We start from the raw sequence: 18,755 nt of genomic DNA, 5'->3' as shown, positions 1-18,755 counted from the left end.
CCGGGCAACAACAACCGAAGAAAAAGAAGAGCGTCTATGATTTCACGGACTCTGAATAGGGACTATCCTTCTTTTCTTATTGGCCTTAGTATTTCTATATATTTTGTCTTTCCGGTCATCTATATATAAATATATAAAGTTATTTTTGAATCCGGCCTTATTTTGCATTTCTACTTAGTTTTGATAATTTTAAATAAAATAATCAAAAAGGGAGAAATTGTTAGATAAAAGATAAAGACTCTTCCAAAACTTTTCTCAAAAATTTTCTCTCAAAATTTTTCGAAAAATTCTCTAAGTCTTTTTCAAAAACCGGACAAACAAAACAACCGGCCTACGGTTGCAAACTTACATGATTTTGATAATTTTAAATAAAATAATCAAAAAGGGAGAAATTGTTAGATAAATTCAGACCGGTTCAAATAAATCTAACTTAAATAAACTTCCCATGCAGGAACAAGGAACCGGACTGGATGAACAAGAGAACCGACTAAAGAAAACCAATCGGTCAAGCTACTAAACCGATCAAGAATATTCGGAACGTGACCGCACAAAGAAAGGATCGGCCAAAGCTCAAAACCGGAATCATCAAACAGCCGATCATCCACAAGACAAGAATAACCGGAAAAAGTCCGGTTACATCACTACCAAAAGACATTCGGCCAAGTCAAATGACCGACCAGTACAAGAAGACAATTCGGGTATCTGTTGAGAACGATACCAAAGGAACAGACTGAACACTTCCATATTCATGCAAGTCTGAGGAAAGCCTGCAGGCTGCAGAAAACAGTACTACCGGATCTTTCTACTTCAGGATAAGCCAGAAAGGAAATCTTCCAAGTACAGACAACTGTCCAACAGACAGTGCCTACATTGAGTAAAAGACAAACCCAGTAGGTTTGTCTTACAAACCGGAAGAACAGACCGACAGGTCTGAGATATAATGCCAGGTCTGAGCTTGACCATCAGGTCTGAGGAAACGACCGCAGGTCTGAAACACTGAATCACTGCACCTCTGCTCAGCCAATCAGATTCAAGGAAGTGAAATATGACCGTTGGCATATTTCACCTATAAAAGGAGGCAGTTGCAGAAGAGTAAATGCGGGACATTAAGAGACACTTAGTGAGACAAGTGAAGCGTTGAGAGCATTTACTACAAGTGATAAAACTGTGCTATTCTAAGAAAGCCTAAGTGCTAAATTCAAAGTGTGTTACAATTTCGGTGTGAATTGTAAGAGTATTATCGAGCAGGAAATAAGTCTCGATCGGATTGTACTTGTATTCCTTAGTGAGTATCCTTCTCGCGGTTTCGAGAGGAAGGGGTGACGTAGGAGTTTTATCTCCGAACATCCATAAAATCTGTCTTGTTATTTACTTTCTGCCGGCTTCATTATCTAACCAACTAACTTAACCACACCGCTCCAAACCGACTCTATACTAACCATACCAAATTTCCAGATTACCGAAACCGACCCACCATTCTTCAAATCTCCATCATCCGAAACCGATTCTGCCTATCATACAAGTGTGCCGCTTCAACCTGAAAGCAAATCTCTTACGCGCTTGAACCTAGTTCAAGGATTTGTGACAAGTTGTGTAGTATTGAAACCCCGGTGTTAATCTCTAACCGGATTAACCACCACCTTACGAGTAAGAACCGCTAACCGGTCCAACCCCCGGTCCTCTAGCGGCGACCTAGATCCTAACAGGAGCTCAACAAGGTAACAATCAAAAACAAGTATCATTTGCCAAGAATTGACAACCTGTTCGACCAGCTCAAAGGGGCTTTAGTCTTCTCCAAGATCGATCTAAGATCCGACTATCATTAAATCCGAGTCAAGGATGAAGACACAAAGAAGACAGCATTCATAACTCAATATGGGCATTATGAGTTTTTAGTGATGCCATTCGGGTTGAAAAACGCACCAGTAGTATTTATGGAGTTAATGAATATGGTCTTCCACCCCTATTTAGATCAGTTTGTGGTGGTCTTCATTGATGACATCTTGATCTACTCCAAAACAGAAGAAGAGCACCAACAACACTTGGCTTTAGTTTTGCAGGTTTTATCTAAACATCATCTCTTTGCAAAATTAAGCAAGTGTGAGTTCTGGATGAGGGAAATAGCATTCTTGGGTCACATAGTTTCGGCCAAGTGCATTGAGGTTGATCCAACTAAGGTTGAAGTAGTGAAGGACTGGGAAGCACCAGCAAGTGTGACTGAAATCGGAAGTTTTCTGGGTCTGGCTGGCTATTACCGAAGGTTCATCAAAGGCTTCTCCAAAATAGCTCTACCTCTTACAACCTTGACGCGCAAAGATGAAAAGTTTGTGTGGTCTGATCAATGTGCCAACAGCTTTAAAGTGTTGAAGAGAAGCTTGATATCTGCCCCTGTTCTTACAATTCCAGCTGAGGTGGGCAACTTTGTTGTGTGTACAGATGCTTCCAAGAATGGCTTAGGTGTTGTGCTAATGCAGAATGGAAAGGTAGTGGATTATGCATCCAGGCAATTGAAGATCTATGAGAGGAATTACCCCACTCACGACCTTAAGTTAGCAGCTGTAGTGTTTTCCTTGAAGATATAGCGCCATATCTCTATGGGGAAAGTTGCCAAATCTTCATTAATCATCAAAGTCTTAAGTACTTGTTCACCCAAAAAGAGCTCAACATGAGGCAGAGGCGATGACTAAAGCTAGTTAAAGACTACGACTGTGAAATAATTTATCAACTCGGGAAGGTCAACGTTGTAATTGATGCACTTAGTCGAAAATCAAGCATCCTTAATCAACTTACTGGTCAACCAAACTTGATTCTGGAATTCGAGAGGCTGAACTTAGTGGTGTTAGAGCAGCAGCAAGAGTGCATTCTGGCGACCTTGGCAACAGTTCCCAACCTACTTGAAAGAATTCGGTTGGGGCAGGCTCAAGATCCCCAGCTGACCACATGGAGGCAAAGAGACGAGAAGAAAGGCACCTCATTGTACTCAACTAAAAACAATATGGTGTATCACAAAAGCAGGCTATGGGTACCATCTGTAGACTCCTTAAGGTAAGAAGTTATGGCTGAGGCGCATTCAACACCCTACTCTGTCCATCCAGGAAGCACCAAAATGTTCAAAGATCTACAGACTTTATATTGGTTGCCAAGAATGAAGAAGGATATCATGAAATTTGTAAGTGAATGCTTAACCTTCCAGCAAGTCAAGAGTGAGCACCAAAGACCTTCGGGGCTGCTATGTCCTTTGCCAATTCCAGTTTAGAAATGGGAAGACATTGCTATGGATTTTGTAGTTGGCTTGCCCAAGACCTTGCGAAAGATGAATGCCATTTGGGTCATAGTCGATCGTCAACTCACTTTCTGCCAATTCGCACCACCTTTTCAATGAATCAATATGCGGAGCTGTACTTGCAAGAGATAGTTCGGTTGCATGGCATACCAGTAAGGATAGTGTCAGACCGAGACCCACGTTTCACTTCTCATTTCTGGGAGAGTCTTCACAAGGGTCTAGGAACGAAGTTGTCCTTCAGCATAGCCTTTCACCCTCAAACCGGTGGCCAATCTGAACGTTGTGATCCAAACACTTGAGGACCTGCTGCGGGCTTGTCTTATTGACTTTGGAGGCAATTGGGAACCCAGGCTGCCTTTGATTGAGTTCGCCTAAAACAACAGTTTCCAAACTTCCATTGGAATGACGCCCTTTGAAGCATTATATAGAAAGAAGTGTAAAACACCACTACATTGGGACGAGGTAGGCAAGAGAATTGTGATTGGGCCAGAAATCGTATCCAACACCGTGGCCCTGGTGGGCAAGATCCGTGAGAGGCTTCTTGCAGCTCAAAGAAGGCAGAAAAGCTATGCTGACAAGAAGCGTCGAGATCTAAGTTTCAGTCGGGGTGACCAAGTTTTCTTAAAGGTCTCCCCTTACAAAGGTATCATCAGATTCGGGAAAAAGGGCAAGTTAAACCTAAGGTACATTGGCCCCTTTGAAATTCTGGAGGAAATATGTGATGTTGCTTACAGACTTGCCCTGCCCCCAAAATACAGTCCACAACGTTTTTCATGTTTCCAATCTAAGGAAATATATTCCAAACCCGACCCATATCATCCATCATGATATAATGCAATGGACACCAGACTTGACTTATGAAGAGGTCCCAACAGAAATAATTTCAAGGCAGATCAGGAGGCTACGAAATAAAGAAATCTGCATGGTGAAGGTTCTATGGAGAAACCATTCTACTGATTAAGCCACTTGGGAAGTAGAGGAAGACATGCAACAGAAGTATCCCGATTTATTCGGTATGTTTTAATTTCGGGGTCAAAATTCTTTTTAGTAGGATCGAGTTGTCACACCCAAAATTTCATTTTAGACCGAGTAACTTCGGTCCTGGCCAAAACCTTGGGCCGAGGCAAGTCTATGTCCGGGCCGAGGCAAATCTGTGTCCGGGCCGAGGAAAATCTGTGTCTGAGCCGAGACAAATCTGTGTTAGGGCCGAGGAATAATCTATGTCACGACCGAAGGGTCCGACCGAGGGGGTAAGACCGAGGGGGTAAGACCGAGAGGTCCGACCGAGGAGGTTCGACCAAGGAGTCCGACCGTGGGGGTCCGGCTGATTATATTTTTCCAACCCATACTTATGCCACCTCATGCTTCCAACCCATACTTATGCCACCTCATGCTTCAAACCCATACTTATTTAACAAGCTGATGACAAGCAGGTGACCAACCCTTTTTGATTAACCCATGCCAATGACAAGCAGGTGACCATCCCTTTGATTATTTTATTATTAAACCCAGCTGATGACAAGCAGGTGACCAACCCTTTTTGATTAACCCATGCCAATGACAAGCAGGTGACCAGCCCTTTTATTATTTTATTATTAAACCCAACTGATAACAAGCAGATGACCAACCCTTTTTGATTAACACATGCCAATGACAAGCAGGTGACAATCCCTTTTATTAAGTACTATATATATGGCATCCCTTTATTTACTTTATTTTTTTTCCCCTTCTCTCTACTAAGAAAACCAAAGGCACGCTTTAGAAGCAAGATCATAGCACCCTGTAGAAGCAAGATCATAACATAGAAGCAAGATCATCTAAGGCAATCTCTTTTCTCAACTCATCATTAGAAACCCACACTTGTTTATATAATCTGTTTTTGCAAAGTATATTATGTTTTCAAAGGTATGATCTATTTTTCAAAGGTATGATACGTTTTTGTGAACACTGAGATATGGACTGGACGGATCTGGGCAGAAGGCTAGCCAGGTTGAGCTCTGGTAGTCTGATTCCAAAATATGTGTTGAGGTTCTATTGGGACTGGACTTCTGGGACGAGCTCTAGAAGATTCTACCCACACAGAAAAATGTCTAACCAGGTTGTGGACTTTAGGGATAGACTTCGAAGAGTGCCCTTCCAACTATGTGCTCAAACCGAATTTCTAACTTTCAGTATCAGCTCTGAATTGTAAAGGGCCATTATGTGCTCAAAGGTGTTTCTGTTCCAACACTTTTATAAATTGTTTTACAAGTCAGCACATCAATACAAAGCAACTTTTACTTGTTTTTTTTTATATTCTCTTTAAAATGTTTGCTGGGTCTTTAGAGTCACTATGCTTGTGTGGTGTAGGTACACAACCATAGCTTTCTGTTGACTCAATGAAGGGAGGCTTGGAGGGTGGGCAGGATGCAGGGGAGGTGTGTGTGGGAGGAGGAACAAAATGAAGTTCAAAGCACTTTTAGGGCCTAACACTTAAAAGACCACTGTTTTTGTAATATGGGACCATCTTTTAATTGTTTTTGATGTAAAGGACCGGGTCTGTTTTTAAAGAGTCGAGTTTTGTAATGCCACTTATATATTTATAACTCTTCCGCAAATGTTTCTGTTTTTCCGCATATGTATGTACGTTTTAAAACATCCTGCACTCGGTCTAATTAAATTAGGAGTTAGAGTTGTTACATAATTAGTAGGTAATTAACTATCTAAAGAACCTAACCAAATCCACCATTTGTGCAGGAGATGCAGGGATCGGTCATATCTTTAAAATGGTTTTATCACTCTAGTCCGGACAACCGACATAAAAATGGCGGCACAATCCGGGAACCTCTAAATCAAACTATTTATTCGGCTATCTTTATAACGAAATTAGTATAGGATCGGCTCGGTAGTTAAAAACGGCTTTACCGCTCAGTTGTATGATCGGTAAACTTATCATCCATACCTCTAAGAGAAATCGGCTCCTATTCTCCCTCAGTATGACCGGTCGACCGATATTGAAAAGACGGCGCAACCGGTGATCTGTCCGGTAAAATACTTGGTACAATCCTAAGCTACTATACAAGACATAAAATGACCGACAGTTTGACTGACCAAATCAAAGATATGGAACCAATCCTGTGCTAAGACAGATTTAAATTGAGAACGGCTGGAAGTTTCCATTTTGGTGTAATTCAGAATACTTTGAGAATATGCAGAATAAAGCTTTCAAATATACAGATTGTATCATTGCCATTTTGATACAAGTTTGATGATAGACCTTGGGAAGTAGAAGACTGCCAAAACTGATCAGATACCTATTTTGGTATAAGTCCAACAGCAGTCCCCAAGGAGCAGGTATTTGTCAAACCGCTCTAGATGATCAAATCAATAAAAGACAAACCTGCCAGCTGATATGCTACTTGGGAAGTATCAAACGCATTTAATGCCATGATGTACCTTCTTGGCCAACCAATCAGATTCAAGGATCAAAAGACTACCATGAAAGTATCTATTGAATGAGAAATATACCCGTTGTCATATTTCACTATTTAAGAAGCTTGAAGAACAAGAGAACAATAACATATAACAACCGGACATAGAACCGAATCTAAAAAGCTTTAAATTGTTCTTGTTTGCACACTATCTAAAGTTATAAGTGTATTACAATTCCATTCATTCTATGTAAGAAGTGAGAGTTGTAAGTCAATAAAGAGCAGTAAATAAGCCTCGGTTATTTGACGTATTGTAAAGTGTGTTAAATATTCTTAGTGAATATTCTTCTCAACATTTGAGAAGAAGGGGTGACGTAGGAGCTTTATCTCCGAACATCCATAAATCATGTGTCGTGTTTCTTCTTCATTTCATATCCTCCTTATTGTTGTTCAATCCGTGTGTGTTGCTTCAAATCGAATCAAACATTTCCGCACTTGAACTCGGTTCAAGAGTTTGTGATGGTTTGCGTGGTATTGAGACCAATATTAACCTCTAACAGGGTTAGTATCATTTGGTGTTTTATGTAAGCGTTCATCCTAGCGAGACCCCCAGTCTCCTTCGGCGATCCCGATCCTAACACAACCAGCATGAGGAAGACCTCAAACCTTGATGCAACCTCATCCTTAGATTTTATAGCATAGGCCCAAATCTTCCTAGATGCATCGTCTATGAAGGTTATAAAATAAGAAACACAACCTATGGATTTAATCTTCATATGACCACAGACATTTGTATGGACCAGTACAAGAACATTCTTTTTCAGTTCCACTTTCGACTTATGAAGAAGACTCTGTTCTGTTTACCCTTCAAGCAATGCTCGCAATTTTCAAGATGAGCATCCTTGGGATTCGGCAACTCATTTCTCTTGATCAAAACATTCAGCCCATTTTCACTAATGTGACCTAGTCTTTTGTGCCACAACTCAAAGGATGACTCCATCACGACAGAATATATTGCATCATAGACAATTTTCAAATTTGTCTTATATAAGGAACAACATTTCTTATCTCGTGCAACAACCAATGAACCCTTGTTTAGCTTTCATGCTCCACTACTGAAAACATTATGGTAGCCTCCATCATCGATCTTACTTGCTGAAATCAAGTTCATTCTCAAATCAGGAACATGTCTTACATCTCTCAATGTCAAGAAACATCCCATATTTGTATCGATTGTAACATCACCAAGACCAACTATCTTGGACACACCACTGTCACCCATGCGAACCTCGCCATAATCACCAGCTTTGTAGGACTAGAAATAACTTTTGGGTGGACTAATATGGAATAAGGCACCTGTGTCAATAATTCATACTATTTTATTTGAAGATGTGCTAAGACAAGAGTCTTGACAGTTACAAGCATATGTCAATTCACCATTTGAAGCATAAGTAGATGTATCTGCACTCTATTCTTTAATCGTTTTTTTAATGACCCATTTTGCAACAGTAATGTCAAGCACCATCCTTCTTCGGAGCTCTAGACTTGCTTCTAGACTTGCCCCTACTCGAACTACTTCTATAATCCTTTGAGCTTTCTCTATCAGCCACCAACATATCAGACTTAGAGGGTTTATCCCCCTTTGGATTTTCCTCATCAATTAAGGAATTAGTGACAAATGCCTTGTTGACTTTACCATCTAGTGTTGAGTTACTGAGAGTGATAATAAGTATCTCCCAACATGTAGGCATAGATCCAAGAATTAAAAGTTCTTGCACCTCATCATCAAATTTTATCTTCATATTACTCAGCTGATTCAAAGTATTTTGAAATTCATTCAAGTGATCAACAATTGATTTATTATCAATGTACTTTAGATTCACCAGCCTTTGTACCAGTGCTGCTTTATTCCCTACTGACCTCCTAACGTATAGAGCTTCAAGTTTTCTCCACACACCATACGTTGTAGTCTCGTTCTCAACATGGTGCACAACATTTAAACCAACCTAGGAACGAATAAAGTTGCACGCCTTTCTATCTGTCTTTATTCAGTCAGCCTCTTTTATAGTCTCATGTCTAACACCCTCATTTTCAATTGCTTCATTCAAATCATCTAAAACTATTATATCACTAATCATCAGTTTTCATTTCTTGTAGTTTGTACCATTTAGACTCACCATATCAGGTCTAGTTTTCCCCATTATTACTGCCTTAACAACTTATAAAAATCCCAGCAAAAAAACCAGTTGATGTCCTCTTTAAATTTCGTCAAGTAACCAGTAGAGCACTCTGCTCCAATTTTAAAATAGATAACCAATCAATATTTCTCTAATACCACTATTGGGTTTTGCAACAGCAAAACTACAAATCTTCTTAGAAATCAAACCTGTAACAAATCAGTTTCCAAATCGTCTATGACGAACAACAGATTTACCAAGAACTGAAATAGCACAAAGTAATTGACAACACAATATAAGTGGTTCGGTCAAAATCAACCTACGTCCACGGGAGGAATAAGTTTCACTAAATCAAAGAAATGTCAATAGTAGAAACTCACCTTCCCTGCTCGCAAATAAAAGAAGTGATTACACTAAGAATGATTGAAATACTCATATATCAAAAGCTCCTCTAACCTCTCTCTTTTAAATCAGCCAAGAACAAGAAGAAAGTAGAAAAAACCCTAGGTTCACTCTTTCTACATTACTTTGTTATGAGAAAAATACTAAAAAATATATTTATACTCTAACCCGTTTTTATAACAGAAAATTCTGACCCGTTTACCCGGAATTTGAAATCCGTTCACAATGGCAAGTAACACCTCAACACTATGTACTAAATGCAGTTCTTATTTTTTTTTTTATTTCTGCGTGATTTGTTTCTTTCTTAATTTTCTTCTCACCCAGCCCTGGCCTAATTCTACCCTTTTTAGTCCCCGCTCACACTCCCACAAAAGCTCTATTCGAAGCGCAAAAACGCTTGCACGACGAAGTCATGCCGCTGTAGCTCTTGCGCGTCGAAGCCCTTTCGCTAAAGTCCCTTTAGCAGCCGTTCTTTCTTAATTTGGAGCTTGTTGAAGAATTATGTTGTAACGTATTGTGGTAGCCCTATTGGAACAGTTGCATCAAATTATCCTTCTAGCTAACTGCAATTCGCTTGATTATGATCAGGTCTTCAGTCTTGACTTTGTTCATTTGCCCTTGTGTTCTTATTCAAGGGAGACACAAAGATTGTGAGGAATTTCCTCCATACATTGCAATTGTAAGGAAAATTAAACTAGCAAATTGCATGTTCTTGTATAGGAGTTGCATTAGATGTCATTAATTTGGGAAAATGAAAGAAAAAGTTGACATTCTGAATTATTCTTCCATTCATGTGTAGATTTGGGAGAAAAAAATTTGACTGTAACAGTTTATGACCGGGTTTGATACCAACAAGTTTTAAGGTGATTGTTCCTCTTGATGAAAACAACTCTAAAAAGTATTGACCCTGACTTTGGTGAGTCAGCCATTGACCGCTATGTCCAATTTTCTTATTTCTAAAAAAAAAAAAAAAAACAAATAAGAGTTTGTTTTAATTACAGTCGAAACTCTTTAAATTAATAATGTCGGGTTTGAAATTTTTTTAATAATTTAGAGAGTTATTAGTTTATCAATAAATTAATAATTATTAATATAAAGAGTTTTTAACCGATTTAACGTATAATTCATATATCCGTATAAAATAAGTAATTATACATAAAAAAAAAAAAGACAAATAAGTCTATGCCCCTTAAAATTACGTTACAGCGAATGTTAAGGCTCTAAGTTTGGCTCCAAGTTTAGCACTATTAATGACTTTTGAAGTATTATCTATCTATTTTATATGTTTTCAGATTATATGAATTATTTATTTATGATTTTTTTGGGACCGAAAATTATAAAGGGATCTCCCGAAAAAATATTATCTTATTATTTTATCGAGTTTTTCAATTTTTTACATTTGCCTAACTCGGGATCGGACAAATTTATTGTTTTAGAGAGTTTATTAACTTACAGAATTAAATTAAAGAGTTTCTAATATATATATATAACTTTTGTAGTTATTGATCAAATTTGGTTCCGAAAAGTTTTCGGAATTAGACAATTTCATAAATTTTTTTTTGCTAAGAACTAATAGGCTTAGATGCTTAGTGATGATAATGCTTGAGTTGATTATTTGATATTGATGATGGAAGAAGGTCTAGATTCAATGCCATAATAGACTTTATTTTTATTCTATTTTTTTTCAATGAAAAAAAAAAAGGTTTTGTAAATTTAAAAAAGAAAGTAACAATTTTTGTTTTTTGTGTTTGACATTACATAGGGTTATGGCCGATGAATCATCGTATTGAGAGCTAGGTAAAGATAACTAGTGATTATGCTCTTCAAACATTAATAAAATTAGAACAAATTGAATTATTATTTATAATTTATCTTTTATATAAATTTGTATAATGAATATACATATTAATATTAATGTTTATAGAGAAAAAATTTATATCAAAATATATTAGCTTATAAAATTAATCTTTAACAATATAAGAACAAATGTGTTAATAATCAACATATCTATACACAATAAAAACTTATCTTTATTTGTTGATTTTTTCCCTTATGATAATCATTTTCATTTTTCGAAATGAGCATCATCTCTTTCACAACATTGTAGCTCGTATTTCTAAATAATCAAAGACAAAAAAAAATCGATGGCGCAAGCTCTTAAATAGCTTATCATAACGGAAATATTTTAAGATTGTTAAGATTGTTAGTATTATTGTCTTTAAGTAAATAGAAATATATATATATATATATATATATATATATATATATATATATATATATATATATATATATATATATATATATATATATATATATATATATATATATATATGATGTTACAAATAAATTAAATAAAATTAAATATACGAAGAACAATATCACTGAATTTGATGGTTGATTCAAAGCATGTGTTAGACACATTTCTCTTAAAATATCTTCATCGTCTCCTCTTGTGCTGGAGTTTATCTTAGATGGTTGTCTACCATGGTACAACGAATTCAATAGTAATTCAGCATTAGAATCTCTACACAACGAACTTAAAGAGTACCTAAATCCTTATCACCGGGTTCAAAAGAGAAATATTGAAAAAATTATCTCTTAAAATTCTAGAGAGAGGGAATAAGATCATATAATGTAAGATTATGTATATTATATTAGAGAGTAGGGATATATGTTGTTGAAAAAATAAAATATGATAAAAAAAAATCATTCATTAATTATTGATGCAACGGGTGGTTTTGACAACCTATTCATTGCCCTTATATTTTCTCTTCATTGAGCAAAGACACGTTATATAATAAATTGATAGCAATCAATTAATTCATTAAGGTTAAAATGACGATTAACAACATTAAATTATTCACTTTATTAATTAATTCAAACAAATTTAACATCATTCACTTTATTTAGTTTTATTTTTTAATGATAAGGTCCGTTTGAATTGAAAGATTTGATTATAAAAATAATATATATAAAAAATAATACGTGGATATGACATGTCATTGACATCAGGACTACATTTTAACGTCCTTAGAGAAATCGGTTAAGTTTAATAAATTTGACACTTTTTGACAAGTTTGTGTACATAGATAGATATTTACAACTAAATAAACAAATTTGACACCTCCATCCAATTTTATAAATAAAATTGAGATTATTCCCATAAAAAAATATAAGTTTCTATTTTATTTTTGTTAATATAAAAAACGAGGACAACATCATTTTTTCCTCAATAAATGAGGACCATATGTAATGCGGTCCGCGTTCAATAAGATTGATGGCATGGTATATGTGGTCTCATTGCCTGCATTAACAAAGTCGGCCTAGGTCTTAAGGATAAGAGGCGGCCCGGAAAAGACGGGTCAGTGTTGATCATTGTCTACCGCGACAACAATCATTTCGCTTTTCTTTTTTTTTTTTACTAGGGGAGATTGACCAGACAAGTTATTAACAAATTATTTTTATTAAATTATAAAAAATACTAGATTAAAAGTGCCAATTTTTTTAATTTGTTGATGTACTCATAACAAATAAGAGAAATATAAAATTATATATACGTAAAGAAAAATAATTTGAAAATAAGAAAGAATTATATTGGAATTTTAAATTAATTCATAAATTTCAATAATAAATGAAAATAAAAATTTGATATATAAAATTAAATAAAATTAAAACGAAATTCAAATAATATATTCAAGTAATTAAATTACTATAATTAATTTATTAATAGTTTAATTAACTTTTAGTGATTTAAGTAAAAATTAACAAATTGATCACACTAGTAAAAAAAGGTAAATAGCTAGCAAACATGCCGATTGATGTTTAGAAAAATCGCTACTACGGTTTATAATAGCGATTGGAATTAAATCCAATCGCAACTTCTCATGTACTAGCTTGAATGAAAAACGATTCAATGTAAAACCAATCGTTTCTAGTGTTTTTGAAGATTACCCGCGATTGGAAAAAAAAACCAATAGCCTCTTTTAAGTCATATTAGCAATTGAATTGAAACCAATCGCAGCTTCCTTTTTAAACCCTATCCTAACTTCTTTCTTCTTCTCCGACATCTTTCTTCTTCGCCTCCCCGCTTTTCTTCTTTCGTCTGGAATGTCGCCGATCACTCGTTAGCTGAAGGAAGAACGAAGATCACTCGTTAGCTGAAGGAAGAACGAAGATCGCCGCCCCGCTTTTCTTCTCAAATCGATTCTACCCGCAATCGATTCTACCCGCTTTCAAATCGTCTGAAGGAATCTTTGAAAATTTGAATCAAATCGGACATGTGTTCGTTGAGTTCAGACGGCGTTGAATCCAAGGCGACCGAAGCAATCCCTTCTTGACTGAACTCCACTTCTTGACGAATTCTTCTGATTCTCTTCTCCTTCCTTCTTCTGTTAGGTACGGATTTCCTCTCTGTTATTGCTAAATCTAAAAAATCTGTATCCAATGCTTCACATTGTGCAGATCAGAGTTACAATCTGCTACTTGTTTGAATATGGCAATATGCTAAATTGTAGCTAGCTAAATCGATTAAAATCTGTCCAAATTCTAACTGAAAAATCTGTGTCTAATGTTTCAATCTTCTACTGCTACTGCTACGAGTCTTTATTTGTTTGAATATGCTAAACTGTAGTTAGCTAAGATGTTATAATGATTCATAGTATGTGTACACTATTTTGAAGGCTTCCTCCACATCTTCTGCACTAATGTTTACATCCGTTCTTTCATCCCTCGTGGCACAAGAGAGTGCCTCAATGAGCTCTCTCAAAAGATCTCCATTCACTTCCAGTTCCCCTCCCGATAAACGACCAAAGTTCGACACAACCAATTCAGACACAGCCAGAATTTTCATCTCTCTTCAGCAATAACTAACTAATCAAGTCCAAGCCGGATTTGTTGGAATTTTTTGGGTCACTTGTATAATAAATAATTGTGCATATGTCATATTTAATATAAGCCAAAATAATGTGATCTAGTGTGAATTTAAGTTTATGGCTTATGGGTGTATTTGTCATGAATATAAAGTGAGGATACCTAAGTGGCATTTCTAATTTTATGAGGGGGCTAAATTAGAAATTACCAAACCATAATAACTAACTTATTGTTGGTTATATGTAACGGTAATGGTCCCCATTTGAAGTAACGTCAATTCTCCTTTGCGTCCCCATCAACAGAGAGAGAAATTTATTGACTTACTCATCAAATGGAAGAACCATTCCATATAAGGAAAGTTTAAGGAAAGAATCATTCAATCCAAGAAAATTTTAAGCAAAGAGAAGATTCACAATTCATGCGATTAATTAAGGCACGCTTCAGCCGCATTCAGATTTTAATTTTTCACACATTAAATTAGGATCTAATCAGGATAATTCTAACGATTGGTATCAGAGCCATCCTAATTTAATTATGTGAGAAAATTATATTAATTATATGAGAAAATTATATCGGTGTAGATATATATGCATGGAATTTATATGCATGCAATTCATAATAAAAATAAAAGCATGTTATTAGGAATATATATATATATATATATATATTAATTTGGTATAAAGATATAAAGATTTATCGATTTATAAATATTTAGATTATATGGATATTAATTAAGATTATATATTAATTAAGATTGTATGATGTTATCATGAAGATTGATTGATGGTGAAGAGATATTTGAATTATCTCATTAGTTTCCTCCTCGTTTAGGGATATTTAGATTCTCAGGAATCATAAATATATATATATATATATATATGCATGAATTTATAGATAATTTCATGTTTTCGGATTATATATATTAGTTTTGATAATTTCAAACATAATATTAGGTTATAGATAATTTCATATTTTCGGATTATATATATTGGTTTTTAGAATTTCAAACATAATAACATAATATTAGGTATATATATTGATTTTGATAATTTCAATAAATTAATAAATTATGATCAGAATATATATTTGAAAATTTTAATCGGATATATATATATATATATATATATATATATATATATATATATATATATATATATATATATATATATATATATATTAATAGATTAAGGGATATTTGAATTTTACGCTAATTAAGATGATAAAATCCCAAAAAAAAAAATATTTGAATTTTCTCTCTGAATATATGGATATATTAATTTTTGATAATATCGAATAATTGAGTAAAAAAATAAATATATATATATATATAAAGATTTATGATATTATTTAATAATGTTTATTAAATTTATGCATAGTTAGATTATCGTTTAGATTTTCTCGTTAAAGAGTTTAGATTTTCTCGTTAAAGGGATAAATTCTCTGTTTTAAATTGACTGTTTTAAATTGACAGTTAATTAAATATCATTTGGGATATTTGTTGTTAAGGGATTAAATAATATATAATATATATTATAAATCAAAAAAAATTAAGGAATAATTTTATTGTTAAGTATATATATAAATCAATATATAATAAAATTTTAATTATATCTTTTATTTTAGGATTAAAAAATTAAGGTTGATGATTATTAATAAATTAATGAATAATTGGATTTTAATAATAAGAATATTTGAAATTTGTCAAATAAATCTTGATGGTTTATTATTTAATTTAGAGACATTACAAATTTCAAATTCAAGAAGTATGATTTGGCTTACGGTATAATTTTATTTTTTATAATAAAATAAATTACATGTCTCTTTGTAAAAATATATATTATTGATTTGGGTTATAAAATAATATGGCATTTAAATTTAAAATAATGATATTATTGTTCATTATCTGAATTGTATTGATTAATACAAATAATCACCAAAGTCACCATGTTTTTTGAAATTAATTCAAAACAATTTTGAATGGTAGTATTGTGTAATTCATGTGATTATATTATTTGGCCCAAAGGCTGATAATTAATTGACAGAATTGCATTAATACTTGTGATGATAAATATGTAATAATTATAAAGTCTTATTCATGTGAATAATTAATCCATCCAAAGATAGATTAATTATTTGACCTCTATTATTATTAATGTTTGATCATTACACCAAAATACTATTAGCAATTAATATTATTGTCCAAAGACTTGATATTAATGTTGCATTAAGTATTTTGAGATGGGATAAATTATTATTTGAATTTAATTGTTACTTAAGTTTATAAATGTGAGCAACTATTTTATTAAATATTCTAAGTGATTAAGGGCTATAATTTTTTATTATGTCAAGTTAAAAATAATTTTTTTAGACGAGACTGCAATATTTTTTTGAGGATATTGAGTTTGAGGGAGAAATAATTGTGTCTTTAAAAATGATTTAGATCAATAATTCCTATTGTGGAAGATTTGATTTATATCTCAAGTGTTTTTGACATTGATAAGGATTTTATTGATATTGAGGATAATGTTCAAAAATCAAGAGTAACAAGACAATATGATCAAACTCATTAAGTACAAACTCAACAACCTCAAAATCAAGTGTTTTTATGACAATCCAATTTAATTGAATTACTCTTTAAGAACAATTTATGGTACCCGTTACATATTTTGATATGGAGCTTCACCATAGTAGATGTTAAGGGGTTTTTCAATAGAGACGTTGGAAAACAATTTGGTGCAATGAGAATACTTTGTGTCGAGAGACCAAATTAATATGGTTTACAAATTAAAGAAATTCATCTATAGACTTAAAGAAGCGTCTCGTTAGTGATACCACAAATTTTACAAAATAACAATTCTCTCTTCTTTTAGTTTTGAGGTGAATTTAATTGATTATTTGTGTATCACATGTTCAGTGGGAGTAAACGTTTATTTATGGTTTTATATATGGGTGACATTTTGTTTGTCACATATTTTGCTATACATTAAGTAGCCAATACTTACGAGATATTTGAAAAGAACTAAGAATTAAATGCTCACATATAGAAAGTCAGAAAGTCTTGAGATCATTGAGTATTCTGACTCCGATATTACGGGATATCAAAATAGTATGAAATCTATTTCGGGTAATATTTTTCGCTAGCTGATTTTATCGTTTCTTAAAGAAGTGTCAAACAAACACTTATGGCGTCATCCACTATTGCAGCGAAATTTATGACATGTTACTAGGCATCAAATTAAGTGATTTTGACATCATGTTTATTTAATGAAATAATGATACAAAGTGGATAGATTTCTATAAAATATATATGTACAAACTCTATGGTTATGAACCTATTGGCAATAGGTTTATCATCTAATGTCTTTCATGAGGATATTGCTCGTATGAGTGCCGTAGAGATCAACGATCTCTAACTTCAGTGGGAGTTTGTAATTTTGACATCTTACAGTTTAATTATTTTATAGTTATTTATAAAGTTTTTATTCTGATCAGAAATTAAGTATTATTCAGTTCATTACACTTTGTATAATTATGTTTAAAGTATGATCTCACTAAAGTAGAGTAGGACCAGTTGAAAATTGACATGAAAAGATCACCTTGCATGGAATTTTCATTCCTCACATTCATGATATGATTTGTCAATTAATTATATTGATTTATGTGATCATTGTTGGGTCTAGTTGTGTGCTTAAATACAATGACGAGTTCTTTGGTCCTATATTGATATGTTTAATTGATAAAACTGTTTATACAACATATGATTGAGATGACATAAAACTTCAGGCGCATTATGGTTGATACATTTATTTTTGTACATACGTGACCCAGTGGGAGATTGTTGGAATTTTTTGGGTCACTTGTGTAATAAATAATTGTGCATATGTCATATTTAATATAAGCCAAAATAATGTGATCTAATGTGAATTTAAGTTTATGGCTTATGGGTGTATTTGTCATGAATATAAAGTGAGGATACCTAAGTGGAATTTCTAATTTTATGAAGGGGCTAAATTAGAAATTGTCAAACCATAATAACAAACTTATTGTTGGTTATATGTAACGGTAATGATCCTCATTTGAAGTAACGTCAATTCTCCTTTGCGTCCCCATCAACAGAGAGAGAAATCTATTGACTTACTCATCAAATGGAAGAACCATTCCATATAAGAAAAGTTTAAGGAAAGAATCATTCAATCCATGCAAAATTTAAGCAAAGAGAAGATTCACAATTCATGCGATTAATTAAGGTACGCTTCCGCCGCATTCAGATTTTAATTTCTCACACATTAAATTAGGATCTAATCAGGATAATTCTAACGATTGGTATCAGAGTCATCCTAATTTAATTATGTGAGAAAATTATATTAATTATGTGAGAAAATTATATCGATATAGATATATATGCATGGAATTTATATGCATGCAATTCATAATAAAAATAAAAGCATGTTATTAGGAATATATATATATATATACATATATACATATATATATATATTTATATATATATATATACATGTATATGTATATATACATGTATATATATATATATGTATATATGTATATATATATATAGACACATATATAGGGAATGAATGGGAAGATCGAAAAATT

The sequence above is a fragment of the Impatiens glandulifera genome, chromosome 1 (assembly GCF_907164915.1).
Source record: "Impatiens glandulifera chromosome 1, dImpGla2.1, whole genome shotgun sequence".
Classification (NCBI taxonomy): domain Eukaryota; kingdom Viridiplantae; phylum Streptophyta; class Magnoliopsida; order Ericales; family Balsaminaceae; genus Impatiens; species Impatiens glandulifera.
The sequence above is the reverse complement of the archived record's forward strand: the minus strand, read 5'-3'. Positions refer to the sequence as shown.